The following is a 15,157-nucleotide window of genomic DNA, read 5'->3' on the forward strand; positions in this document are numbered from 1 at the left end:
TACCACCACAACCCACATTTCCAATGCATATAGAGAAGATTAACAAATTTTGTTATAGACAATGAAATACCATTGAATAATATAAACTAGCAAGCTATAGTCATGCATTAAAGAAATATCAGAGGGACAGTATGAGTCTGTCTCACATTAAGGAATAAAGACAAACTTTCTCTTGAATTAGTTTTGTTCAAAACTAGGTCTTGATCACAAAGAAAGAGATCACTACTTAGTTTAGGTGTTCCAACAAAACACAATGTTTCTTCCTTGATCAAGATGGCGGTACTTGGAAAGCAAGCACACCAGGGCAGAAGTGCACGACTGTCTTCGTCTCATGTAGGTGGTAACTGTAACTTCCCCATTGTCTAAGGTTTGACTTCGTTGTCCTTCATGATTGGCTAGTTTTAAATAACCACAGAAGAAATAAATGAAAGCCAAGGGATCTGACAATTAATTCACTTAGGTTTCAAGAAACACCAGGGTCTTTGTGTTAACAAAGGTTTCACTGGGTTTGGGAGGGAGGTAAACCATTTCCAAGGGATTAAAACATTCGCTTACAAGTCTTGCAAGCCGTGGAAAATAAACAGATTTATGTTCCTTGTCCTAAACACAAGGTTTACAGTGTTTGATACAAAAAGATTAATATTCAATGCTTCTTACAGATGGACCAAGAGTGATTCATATATTCAAATTCTCTACTTTTCCTGTTTTCTGTCTGTAGTCTGTGGTTACTGGCTTGTCTCTAAACTATCTGTTGAGTGTTTGTGATCTGTCCCTACTGTTATGTCCTGTTGCTCTGATATGTTCTTGTGTTCCTCTGGCTCTGGCCCTGTGCTATGCCTGTGTCTGTGTGCATCTGTGACTGACCCTAACAAAGGTCTCTACTTTACATTTATTAAGCAGTATGAAAAAACACGATTATAGTAATGAAGGATACTATTTATAGAGATCATTAACAGAATTTAACAAAGAAGAAGTTACTTACTTACCCCAAACTGATGCAGAATGACAGTCAAATCCTCACAGATGGTATCAACCAATAGCAACATTTCGCTTGTAACATTGATGGTAGACATTTGCTTTGTTTAAGGTTACTTTCAACATCCTTTATGCATTTGATCAATGATTACCACAACAGCCACACATGCAAACATAGGTTATACCTGTAAAAGTTAATAATCTGGGATATCTAAGGTATACTAACCTTGGTTACATTGGTCGGTTAAACTTTAAAAGGCTGAGGACACTGGAGGTTAGCAGTCTAGTACAGAGTCTTAAATGATCTAAAGGCATATTAATAATTTGGCTTCAATATCCAGCAAAAGTCCATCATCTTTGAAGGCAAGAGATTTAAAAAAGGTATCACCTCAATACACAAATATAAATTACATGGTTGAAGAGCAAATATTTTAGTTGAAAAACATAAACTGATAATTTAGTTGCATTTAATATCTTAACTCAAAAGAAAAGTTTAGAAAATTTTACGATGAGAAACTGTGATTCATAGGGAGATGACTCCATGGTTAGAGCATGTGCTGCTCTTACAAAACACCAAAATTTGGTTTCTAAAACACAAATTATGTTACCTCCAACCATCTAATATCTCAAGTTTTGCAGAACCTAATAAACTTTTCTGGTCTCTACTAATATCTGTACTTATATGCACATAGTTACACATACTCTGAACATGCATATGCATATAATTTAAATAAAAATAAATCTTAAAGAGTTATTGTATGTGGTATATAGACATTGTAGGCTATTAGTAAGCCATAAATAAGTCAAAATCCTGTCATTTGTAGCAAAATACATAGAAATGAATATATAAATGGACAAGAATATATGTTGAAGGACATAGGTTGTTTATTTTCTCAGATGTGAGAGATAAATAGTGATACAAACTAAAAGTGAAATACTGATTATAATGTATTGTATGACACTGTTCTTGGCATGAGTGAATAAATGTCTACCCACCTCATTTAGGGAACTGACAACATAACAAAGTTGATGATACCACCAAAGACCAACATGGTGTAACAATGAGGTTTATAAATATACAGGACTTGCTTACAGTGGCAGAAATAACTCAAAGAGAGCTCTATCACAAAACCCTACTACCTTCAGCATTGCTGACAGCTCACAAAGCTGAGATGTAGGGCACACTGCATAACTATCTAGTAACTCAACTGGTTTGAATGCTGTCTCTTTCAGGTAGCTAAGAAGCATCTCTTCTAGGTGACAATGTTGATGTGAGGCTCTTTCTAGGCTTGTCATATCTGAGTTTGACTTGTCTGAGATGATTCTCAGCAATCCTTGCTGACTATAAAAACTTGAGAAAGAAGAGGCTTAAGTGAATCTGCTCGGTTTCATGGACTTCCTGAAGTTTTTAAGGTGTTTGCTTCCTGAGGTTAAGGAGTTTCCTACAGGAGAATGTTTTATCTCATTTTAGAACATTATGTGCCTCGAGAAAGTTTCCTACCAAGGTAAAAACATTTTATCTGAGAGGAAATTGCTATACTGCACAAAGAATTGGGACTAATATTTAAAAAACAATAGTGTAGAAAAAGTATGGCAAAATAAGAGCAGTGAACAGTATAGATCTTGTACATTGTTTTTCTGCTGTACCCTATGAACATACAATTAGTGTAGAAGGTGATTTTAAATATTTCTATTGACATGTGATATCAAAAGAATTAATGACTGTAAAAACACTTGGAAATTATTACATTTTTTTTGTATTGTTAAAACTGTGAGCTTAAATTCCAAACTCATATCTTCATAAACACTGCATTACTGAGCTATTGGAATGCAAAGAGATAGCTCTTGTTTATATAATGCTGTAGTCCACTTGAGCTGTTCATCAAGGTAATGGTTTTCATGTATAAAACTAACCAAACTGTGCAGAGCTCCATGGCCAGCCAGGCTGAGCTCCAGATGTCCAATTTGATGAGAGAGAGGAAGGATTCTATGAGCAAGGGACATCAGATCATGATGGCAGAAAGTACAGAGACATCCAGCCAAACTAGTGGAAATGCATGAATTGTAGTTGTTTATCTTGAACTGTTTAGGGGCCCCCAGGCAGGCAGTGGCTCAGGACCTGTCCCTTTTACATGAGCCAGCTGCTTGGAGCCAGTGCCTATGTTGGGACACTTGGCACAGCAGCCTTGGTGCAGGGAAGAGGGGCTTGGACCTGCCTCAACTGAATGTACCAGGCTCTGTGGACTCCCCAAGGGAGACCATACCTTGAAGGAAGTGGGAATGGGAGGTGGGTTGGGGAAGATGGGATGAGGAGGTTGGGGTGAGCATGGGAGGAGGGAGGAGAGGAGAATCTGTGGTTGGTATGTAAAATGAATAGATAATAATAATAATAATAATAATAATAATAATAATAATAATAAACTAACCAAACCTTCTGCTTGATCAAGATATTTAAAACCCTTGATGTTAGATAATGAGATAAATTATCATAGTCCAGCAGTTTTGCTAATGAACTTTATTGTTTATAAAAGTAATATTGAGTGTACAACATATTTCTGGAAGTATATGTCATTTTTAGCTTTATTTTTTTATTAGTTGTACAAAATAGTGGGCTTTGTTTGATGTGACTTTCTTTTACTTTTATTTTTAAATTTTTAGAGTTTTTTGAGATTATAATTACATTATTTCCCCTTTACTTTCTTCCTTCCAAATTCTTCATAAATATGCTTTCTTAAAACCGCTAATGTAGCCATGCATTTATAGCCTCTCTGTAGGACTGAAAAATTTTGTATAATGCATGGATACCATTAGTCCATGTTAGTGGTAAATGTGGTAATGTTTATATTCTATTTTGCCTTAACTAGGTAAAAATAATGTGCATGTCTAATTTGTCTATGAAAGAAAAAAGTGCATACTGATATTAAAATAATTTCTACTACTGTGCATCACTCATTGCTTCCAATCATTAATATTGTGCATTTCCACATACTATTAGTGATATGTGAATGCAACTCATGCAGTTTCCAACTCAAATTTGTAAGTATTTCTTCTGGTCAGTGCTCTTTAATTACATTTTGTTTTCTTTGTTTTTAGAAACTTTAGATATTTATCCTTGTATTAATCATTGAAATCCTACTTTAATTACATAAATTAATGAAGAATTGAGAAATTTAGTTACTGACAGTTAATCCAGTTATTACTGAATTTTAAGCTTAAAATATTGTGGGTTTTGGTGCTATAATTCCATTGAGAGACAATGGTAGAAGACACAGAACCTAATAATAATCACGGATTTCAGAGAGAGTATGAAAAGACAGTGTATCTCTGGTTTCTTGTGTTAAAAGGTGGAAAAACATCAGATTCTCAGGTGAAAGTCCCTCGCGCTTATGAGGACCATTTAGATTTTAAGAATTTTCCCCAAGATACAGAATGCCAGTGTTTCTGCTTTGCTGAATGAATGTTGCTTGTTTCATTCCTGCTAGTTCAAACAAAGATGCATCAGTTAAGTTGATAACAAACTAAATGTAGTCTCTGTTCTTTTCCAAAGAATACTGGTTAAAGTTGTATCTAATTACTTCACAAATGTTTAATTTCATTTTACCAATTGTAGCTCAAATCAAGCCAGGCAAACACTTTAGAAGAAATAAAGAGCTATTTAGTATAAAAAAAGGGGCATAGATTTAATAGGTAGTCTGTGTTTTCTTCAAAAATGGATCTAAAGAAGTGTGCTACTATGCATCATCTAAGAAATAGATGCCTTTCTTAACCCATTTCTTGTTTAAATATGAAATCAAATAGTTCTGTATTTGTTTGGGGGGAAGTGGGTCCCTTATTGGGTGGTTTCTTTTTTCTCCATTCACATTTGTTTTCATACAACAGTGTTTTAAATATAGATTATAAAAATAGATTTTAAAGTACCAAAACTGTAACTCTACAGGGTATCCTTTTGATGTTAATATTATGGAATGAAATTGTATGAAATGCGTCTAGTTTGGTTATTGACACATAAAACATGTATGAAAATAGACTGTGGTGTAGATGAATATGTACAATCAAAACACATTTTATGAAAATCAAAAACTAAAAGGACTTAACATGAAGCTAATCAGAAGAATAGAAGACAGAGAAAATTATGAGAAAGCCATAGTCTCTAGTGCTGTTATTTAAACAGTATCTGTTTATAGGATAGTGATAAACAAGTAAGTTCACTTGGGACAATCAATGGCTTGTTTTCTTGGGTTTAAGAATTTCTATTTATTTATGATATGCATAAATAGAAGTATTTCTTAAGTTGACTGATTTGTTCCTCTTTTTGTTCATGCAGCATGTCTAACAATAAGAGAAACAAGCCTGTGCTGTGTGGCCTGGTTTAGTTGTGGTCATCTAGCCCTCCTTCTGTGTGGTAATCTAATTGTACTGAAATGTGATTTTGATTGTATGTTAATAAATAAAGTTGCCAGGGTCAGAGCTATTAGAGCCATAGACAGAGTGTGGCGATGGTGGCACACGCCTTTAATCCCATAGATCTCTGTGTGTTCAGGGATACAGTCAGCATTGGAGACATATCCTTTAAGACCTAGGGGGCTGTACATTCAGACAGTGACAAGGCAGTCACGTGTTTGGGTTTACAACCAATGAGAAGGCAGAACAAAATACTTTAAATAGACGAACAGACAGGAAATAGGTCTCTTTCGGGAAGCTGGGACACTGCAGGTGGAAGGGTGAGATTTTAGCTCTGAGCTCTGACCTCTCGGCTTTCTCTTTTAAAGAAAAAAAAATTGTCACTGTCTGAATGTACAGCCCCCTAGGTCTTAAAGGCATATGTCTCCAATGCTGGCTGTATCCCTGAACACACAGAGATCTATGGGATTAAAGGCGTGTGCCACCACCGCCACACTCTGTCTATGGCTCTAATAGCTCTGACCCCCGGGCAACTTTATTTTTAACATACAATCAAAATCACATTTCAGTACAATTAGATTACCACCACATCCTTCTTTCATAGTAAGCTATTAATCTCAGTAATTTTGCTTACTGCTCTCTTTCTAATTACAAAAAATTGTGAAATGACCTAGTGTTGTGTTTCCATTAAGTCTGAATTGGTTTATATATGTGTAGGGTGCATTCGTGTGTTAGTGTGTGTGTGTGTATTTGTACATGTATATGCTTTTGCACACACTGGTTTCTGCTTTGATTTTCATAGTTTCGGTACATAACTATAATTTATTTATTTTCTCAAATTCTCTATAAATCTACACTTAACTTGCCTGTTCTCTCAACTTTTGGAAGATTCTACATGGCTTTAATAACCTAACAGGAATACTTATTTTTTAAAAAATATTTTTAATATCTGTAACAAATTTTAACTTCTTCTAAATAATTTTTTTTCATTTATTGACTAAAAGTCTTTTTCACTGACATTAATTTGGTTTCAATTAAATTGTATTAACAAGCCATTTTAATAAAGAAACAAAAAATCCTTATAAAATTAAGTCTTGGAACTCACCTGAATAAATGTTACAACCAAACTGTCATCTTCATTTAAATGGTTTATAATTCATAATATCAACTATGAACTAAGAGGAAGCTTTTGAACTTAAGTAATGAAGACTCAGTGAGGGCACTGATAGATATAAGGAATAGTATTAAGCCAGCACTGTGTAACATCTGGGTAATCCTATCACTTAGTTTTTGGAGGCAAAGAATCTGAAATTGGAGCCAGCCTGGCTGCATGAGATTTCATTTCAACAAATAAAGTGGAACAAATTAGTAACAAACAATATCACATGGAAACTTCAATTTGTCTTACCTATTGAGTATAAAATTTGATAAAATGCAGCCACAATAAATAGGTGCAATATTTTTAGTAAGAAAGTTCTATTACTTTTATTTTTTTTTTTTATGACTAAAAATATAACAGTGTGGTGATGCTGCACAAAAGAGGTAGTCACACTCGGGTGTTGTATAACAAGAATGGGTCTGATTTATTCAGAAGTGTGTTGTCTATCCTGTTCTAATCTAACAGTAGACTAAGCAGAAAGAAGTATAATTTAAAAGAGAAGAGACAAGGGAAGATCATGATGGGGAAACCCACAGAGACATATGACCCAAACTTGTGGGAGCTCATGGACACTAGACCGACAGCTGGGGAACCTGCATGGGACTGAACTAGAACCTTGCATGTGGGTGACAGTTTTATAGTCTGGTCTTTTGTGGGACTCTTGGCAGTAGGACCATGATCAATCCTGGTGCATTGAGCTGACTTTCTGAAACCATTCCATAGGTGGAATGCCTTGCTCAGCCTTATTTGGGGAGGGGGTGAACTTGGTGCTGCCTCACCTGAGCTTGCCAGGCCTTATTGACTCCCCATGGGAGGCCTCATCCTTTCTGAGGAGTGGATGTTGGTGAGTTGGGTGATTTGGGGGAGTTGGGGAGTTGGAGGAGGAATGGAAGAAGGGGAGGGAGGGGAAACTGTGGTTGGCATGTAAAATAAATAAAACACTAAAATGAAGCACCCCCGGGAGAGAGAGGAGAGAGAGAGAGAGAGAGAGAGAGAGAGAGAGAGAAGAGAGAGAAGGCTAATCTGAGAATCCAGATCTAAGAAGAAGATTATTGAAAAGGCCATCCTCTTTATATGGCAAATAAAACCACAAACACTCAACAGAAAAGAATGAGGAGCTGTTGTTTTTTCTGGCCATACTAACAAAGCTGCAATAGATATTATATCAAGTGATACTCAAATGTTTTTTCCCAATGTATTTTCTGGTGGATGGAGGTCTTGTTTTCCAGGCCCTGCTACTTTCAAGGAATGGTCATAGACTTAATCAGCACATCTCTCATACATATACATTGTTTTGTGTCAGGCACAGGATAGTGTCAGACAGAAATAATAAGGAACACAGAAAACCCAAATCGTTCAATCAGGTGAGCTTGTAGATGTGAAACTATACTGCAATTCTGAAGCAGTAAGATTGACAACAATGTTTTCCTTAGAAGTGTAGTTATTTTGGTAGAGGTTGAGTCCACAGTAGATAAATAGAATGGGTATTGTGGTGATATTCTAATTGTACTGAAATGTGATTTTGATTGTATGTTAATAAATAAAGTTGCTCGGGGTCAGAGCTATTAGAGCCATAGACAGAGTGTGGCGGTGGTGGCACACACCTTTAACCCCATAGATCTCTGTGTGTTCAGGGATACAGCCAGCATTGGAGACATATGCCTGTAAGACCTAGGGGCTGTACATACAGACAGTGACTAGGCAGTCACGTGTTTGGGTTTACAACCAATGAGAAGGCAGAATGACTATGAAACAACTTACACACAGGGAAATAGCTCTTTCGGAAGCTGGAACCATGGCAGGGAGGAAGGTGAGATTTTAGCTCTGAGCTCTGACCTCTTGGCTTTCTCTTTTACATTGGTTCTGTGTTTCTATTTAATAAGACAGTTGGTTACATCTACATCTGGCGCCCAACATGACAAGAATCCATTAAAAACCACTTGGCTTGGCGGCAGGTCCGCTTTCCCGCAAGGGCGGCAGGCCAGGCAGTTGGCTTCCTAGCCCCGGCCGAGGTCTGCTTGGCCTCAGGCCAGATTAACTGTGAGCTGCTTACTTAAAGCCTGCTTGCTTAAAGCTGATGCTATAAACAACTCACACCTGCCCTGCTGAACAGGGCCCCACCTGTAAAGCCAACACACATGGTCGGAGCTTAAGGAAGCTAGAGCCAAGCCTTGACTCAGCTCAAGAGGGAACATGTGGCTGGATTTTAGCTTTAGCTGGCTACGCTTTCTTGTGCTTTCTCTCTCTCTCTTTCTCTCTCTGGATTACCTCTCGGACACTAGGTGGCTGTTTTTGAAAATCCCCTCGGATTCTCTACTGTTCTACGCAGATTTGTAAGTCATAACATATCAGATATTTTAAAGGAAACTATTTAAAAGATAATTTTTTTTCCACATTAAAAAAATGGGTTTTATGTGTACATTGGAAGAAAATTGAGTTTTGTTCGAAATTTTGGCAGTCTGACAATGGAACAAATATATGAGAAGATTAGTATTGTTGGAATTATGCAGTGTATCACTATGCTTATACCTCCTTTTGCAGTTTAAAAACATAGTCAATTTAAGTGACAGGATGACAGCTTTAGAAAAAACTTGTTTAAAACTGTAAAAATTCAGACAGAAGAAATTAACAGTGAAGTTGTTTCAAATTTGGATCATAAGGTTACAGAAAGAAAGCCTGTTTTCACACAGTTACCCTTAATGTATCTGTAACCGTACAGCAGATGCCTGATCAAATGGCTACACAAAATATTTGGGCTCCAATTGAAATGTTGGATTAAAAAGGTTTAAGGAAGCGCGGCGGTGGTAAGCATATGCCTTTAATCCCAGCACTCGGGAGGCAGAGCCAGGCGGATCTCTGTGAGTTTGGGGCCAGCCTGGGCTACCAAGTGAGTTCCAGGAAAGGCGCAAAGCTACACAGAGAAACCCTGTCTCGAAAAACCAAAAAAAAAAAAAAAAAAAAAAAAAAAAAAAAAAAAAAAAAAAAAAGGTTTAAGGAAGCAATAGTATCTTATGGCATGCATTCCCCATATGTAAAGCAAATGTTAAACTCTTGGTCAACATATAATAGGATTGTACCACAGGACTGGAGGAACCTTGCACAAGGTGTTCTGGAACCCAGTCAGAGACTTCAATTTCTAACGTGGTTTAAGGATGAGGTTAAAATCATATAAAACAATGGAGGGATAAAGGAATACAAGTTTGCCAGGATCAGCTTATTGGAGAAGGCCAATATGCTTCAGTACAAACACAATGTTTATATGATGTCCAAATCCTAATTTTATGTCGAACAGCAGCTTTGAATGCATGGGACAGAGTTGAGGGACCAGGAAAAAAATCTGAGTCATTTACAAAGGTTATGCAAGGCCCAAAAGAATCTTTTACAGATTTTCTACAAAGACTGGCTTCAGCAGTAAAGAGAATGGTCTCTGATTCAGAAGCTAGTAAGGCAATAATTGAATCTTTGGCCTTTGAGAATGCGAATGCAGCATGCAAAAGAATAATCAGGCCGTTAAGGGCAAGATCTGCACCTTTGGAAGATTGGATTAGAGACACAGTTAATGTTGAGGCTGATGAGCATGATGATATGTGGGTAGGAGAAGCAATTTCAAAGGTTTGAGGAATGTTAGATGTTTTGGATGTGGAAAGCAAGGACTTTTGAAAAGGGACTGTAAACAGGTCATTCCTAGAAACAATGTTTCCTCAAGGAACAATGGCAACAGAATGCCCCTTCCTTCTGGACTATGCAGAAGGTCTGGTAAGGGAAAACACTGGACCAACGAATGTAGATCAACAAAGGACAGACAGGGTAATCCTTTGCCTCAGTTTTCGGGAAACTCCCAGAGGGGCCTCATGCAGGCCCCCATTGCAAATCCAGTTCAAACCTTTCCTGCAGCCATAGAGGAAATCCCTGCTCTGAGTGATTAAATAACCAAATGCCTATTGGAATAAATCATGCTGGTCAGGATGATGAAATAGAGAGATTAGAAAATTCAGGAGAAAACATAAAGAAAAATTTTTGGCAAACTTCTATTAATGAACAAAGACCAAAATTAACGATAAAAATAAATGGTGTTTTGTTGTCTGGTCTGGTAGACACAGGTGTGGACGTTACCATAATTGCACCAGAATTTTGGCATCCAACTTGGCCTCTTCAGGAGGTAAACGTTCAACTGTTAGGAATTGGGACATTATTTCAGGTGAAACAGAGTGCAAGATGGCATGAATGTATAGGTCCAGGGGACAGAGAGGAAAATTAAAACCATATGTGGCTAACATAATTAGGAACCTGTGGTGTTGAGACTTGTTGCAACATGGAATACTCAGATTAACATCCCTCCAATCTCAGAAACAAATCATAAACTAGCACATGTTACTGAGAAGATATTGTTCTAATGAGTGGTCACCAGCCATCCATATTATACAAGAACAGGGCACAACAACTGATTATCTTCCAAAGACACCAACAGCTCTACCTTTAAAATGGTTAACACACAAGTCTGTATGGGTCCAGCAATGGCCTTTAACAACAGAGAAACTCCAAGCTTTAGAAGAGCTGGTAGAAGAACAGTTAAATGCTCAGCATGTTGAATAATCAACCAGCCTTTGGAATTCTCCTGTATTTGTTATTAAAAAGAAATCTGGTAAATGGAGAATGGTAACAGACCTTAGAGCAATTAACAAAGTAATTCAGCCAATGGGCTCTCTATAATCTGGGATGCCTTTGCCTACTCTGTTACAAAAAGAATGGCCTCTCATAGTTATTGAATTAAAAGACTGTTTCTTTTCAATACCCTTACAAGAAAAAGACAGAGAAAGATTTGCTTTTACAGTGCCTACTTATAATAATTCTCAACCGGTTAAAAGATTTCGATGGAGGGTCCTCCACAGGGAATGTTGAATAGCCCAACTCTGTGCCAATATTTTGTACAACAGCCATTGGAAGTGATACATAAAAAATCCTAAATCTATAATTTATCATTATATGGATGATATTTACTAGCTGACTCAAATGCAGATACTTTTGAAAGAATGTTTGAAGAAGTAAAGAAAATTTTGCCTTGCTGGGGATTACAAATTGCTCTCATCTACGAACTATTGTTGGGGTAAAAAATGATGAACTGACTAATTTGTTCAAAACCTTAGAAGGTGACAAGGACTTAAATAGTCCAAGAGAATTATCACCTGAAGCTGAGAAAGAATTGGCCTTGGTAGAAAAGAAAGTGCATGAAGGACACGTGGATCGTATTGATCCAAAGCTGGATTGAATTTTGGTTATTTACCTTCTAGGCATTCTCCTACTGGAATATTAATGCAGAGGGAAGATATTATATTGGAATGGATATTTTTACCAAATAAACCAAATAAAAAATTAAAAACTTATGTGGAAAAAATCTCTGACTTGATTTACAAAGGAAAATTGAGACTTCGTCAATTAGCAGGCATAGACCCAGCAGAAATTGTCGTACCATTAACTAAGGAGGACATTGAAAAATTATGGACAGAAAGTGAACCTTGGCAAAGAGCTTGCAGTAATTTTTTGGGAGAAATTAACAGCAAATATCCCAAAAGCAATAGAGTTGATCTTATAAAGAGAGCTGATTGGATCTTGCCTCGAATTGTACGGCAAAAACCCATATCTGGAGTTCGTACATTTTATACAGATGCCAACAAAGAAGGAAAGGCAGGTTACAAATCAGAAAATTTAAGTAAAGTGGTTCAAAGTCCTTATAATTCAGTTCAAAAATCAGAATTGTATGCTATTCTGTTGGTATTAATGGATTTTTCAGAACCTCTCAACATAGTTAACTGACTCTCAGTATGCTGAAAGAGTGGTGTTACATATTGAGACTGCAGAATTTATCCCTGATGCTTCAGAATTAACTTCACTATTTATTCAATTACAAGATACAATCAGGAAAAGGAGTCATCCTTTATATATAACTCACATTCGATTCCATACTGGTCTGCCAGGCCCTCTAGCACAAGGCAATGATGATATTGATAAATTATTGATAGGAAATGTGCTGGAGGCCTCAGAATTTCATAAAAAACATCATGTCAATAGTAAAGGTTTAAAAAAGGATTTTTCCATAACCTGGCAACAAGCCAAAGAAATAGTAAAGAAATGTCCTACTTGTTCCTTCTACAGATCAAACGCCATTACCAGCAGGATGTAACCCAAAGGGTACTTGGAGGAATGAAATCTGGCAGATGGACATGTTTCACTTTGCAGAATTTGGAAAAATTGAAATATGTACACCATACCATTGATACTTATTCAGGATTTCAAAGGGCAACTGCTTTGAGTTCTGAAAAAGCTGATTCTGTAATCACTCATTTGCTAAGATAGTTATGGCCATCATGGGTATACCTGCACAAAATCAAAACTGACAATGCTCCATCATATGTCTCTGTTAAAATGAAACAGTTTTTTGCTTATTACAATATAAAGCATATTACAGGCATACCACATAATCCTACAGGTCAAGCAGTTATAGAAAGATCAAACAGAACTCTAAAGGATATGCTAAATAAACAGAAATGGGTAACAAAAACCCCCAGAAATAGACTGCATAATGCTCTTCTAACTTTGAATTTTCTGAATGCCAATGAGAAAGGAACAACAGCTGCAGAGAGACATTGGATAATAGAAAAAAACTACAGAATTAAATCAGCCTATATACTTTAAGGATGTGCTGACCTCAGAATGGAAACCAGGGTATGTATTACATTGGGGGGAGGTTTTGCTTTTGTTTCTACAGGAGAAGATAAGCTGTGGGTACCATCAAAATTGATAAAGGTTCGATTTGAACAAGAGAGACCTCTTAATTAGAGGAGGTGATAGTTCATCAACCAGCATGAACATCCAATTTAAACTAACTTGTATCAATAACACATGCCTTTTCATTTAATCAGATAATGACTTGCCAAAAAGGAACATCCCCAAAATTAGTCTTGGGGAAAGGTTTTTGTTTTTGTCTTTTAGGAGAATGAAGGTTAAGGAATCTGAAGAACACTGGACAAATGAGACAACTGAAGAAAAGGGACAAATCATCTATCCCAAGAAACAGAAGTGAAACGGTGTATGGGTATATATTAATCTAAAAAATTTTATGTCTTCCTAAATGTTTGTTTCTGCTTTTCTCTAAAGATTTTAACACTATTGGTCTTCTAATAGTCCCAGTTCAATTAAAATTTAAAGCTGACTTTGGAGTTGGAGAATGGCTCTCTCCTTCTTTAAACTCAAGCATGTTGTTAAAAGGAAAATGCAAACTCCCTGTATCATGTCAGAATAAAAGAGCCATCTTCTGCTATGGTACAGGACAAAAGCCAAATTAATTAAGGACTATTCTATTACTAATCTCAACTCTTTGATTCTATTCTGATTCTTTAAACTTTTCTTAAAGTATGAATTTTTATATCAAAATTTACAAGATTAACATATATAATATAATATATACATTTTAAACTTTGTTAAGATATGAATGGTCATATAGAGTACTAACTAATTCTAGAAAAAAAGGCTTCATTAGCTGCATATATATGTCTTTGTGTTCGAGTCTCTTATCAGTTTTCTGCAGGAAATCACGGCCAGGCCTAACATCAACTGAAGTCTCCAGAAAGAAGATGGGGCCCCACAACAACAACAATTCCACGTGGACAATAATAATATCATTAAGCTGACAAACATCATCCACAGATCAGCTTTGAACTACAAGGTGCTCAGAGCAATTTTGAGATGACTAGCTGAGATGATCCAGTCTCAAAGACTACTTGAATAAGGACTTGAGATAAACCCTGAACTTTGGCATTATACACAGACTGGATAATGAAGGATATAGTTACCTTTCCTAGAATTTGACAATTAACCTAAAATTTTTCTTTCAGGATAAAGAAAACTTTCGCCCATACCCAGCAGGAAGCAATTTTAAGAATATGACGCCCACATTCCCAAAGAGGTGGTGTGGGCGGGTGGTTTTTTGGTCTTTTTAATGGGTTTTGGTCTGGATAATTTTCAGTGTTTAGGGGTTGGTTACAAGTTGTTGTCAAGGGTTAGGAAAAAGGCTAAGCAAAGGAGATTAGATTTAAGGTTCTTGTTTAAAAAAGAAAAGAAGAAAGAAAAGAAGAAAAGACAATTACTAGTTTTAAATACTTTACATTGGATTGGATTGTTTTATATTGTATACAAATTTGAAACTGATATTGTTAGAAAATGCTATATGTATATTTCTAATTGTATTTATACCATTCATTTAACAATGTAATGCAATTTTCTGATCCTTGAATGTTATTATTACCAACTATTAGGATATAAAGAAATGAAAGTTAGTAGTTAGACATTACAATAGAACTTGTAGTCATATTAGATATGTTTTAAAAAATTGAGCAGAGATGTTTTAGACAGGTCATCTTCAAACCCTTCAGAGATCTACAGAATATGGCATTTAAAATGTTTTAATAACTTAGAAAATTTTTCTTTTTGAGACATGTCGCTCCTGCAGTACCAATCTACTTCAGAGAAAATATGGCATTGAAGAAACTGCATATGGAGTCAACTTTCATTGTGGCAAAAGTTAGCACTGGACAACAAAGTATCCTCGAATCAACAGAACAAAATGGA

Source organism: Peromyscus leucopus, chromosome 14 (assembly GCF_004664715.2).
Source record: "Peromyscus leucopus breed LL Stock chromosome 14, UCI_PerLeu_2.1, whole genome shotgun sequence".
NCBI classification, from domain to species: domain Eukaryota; kingdom Metazoa; phylum Chordata; class Mammalia; order Rodentia; family Cricetidae; genus Peromyscus; species Peromyscus leucopus.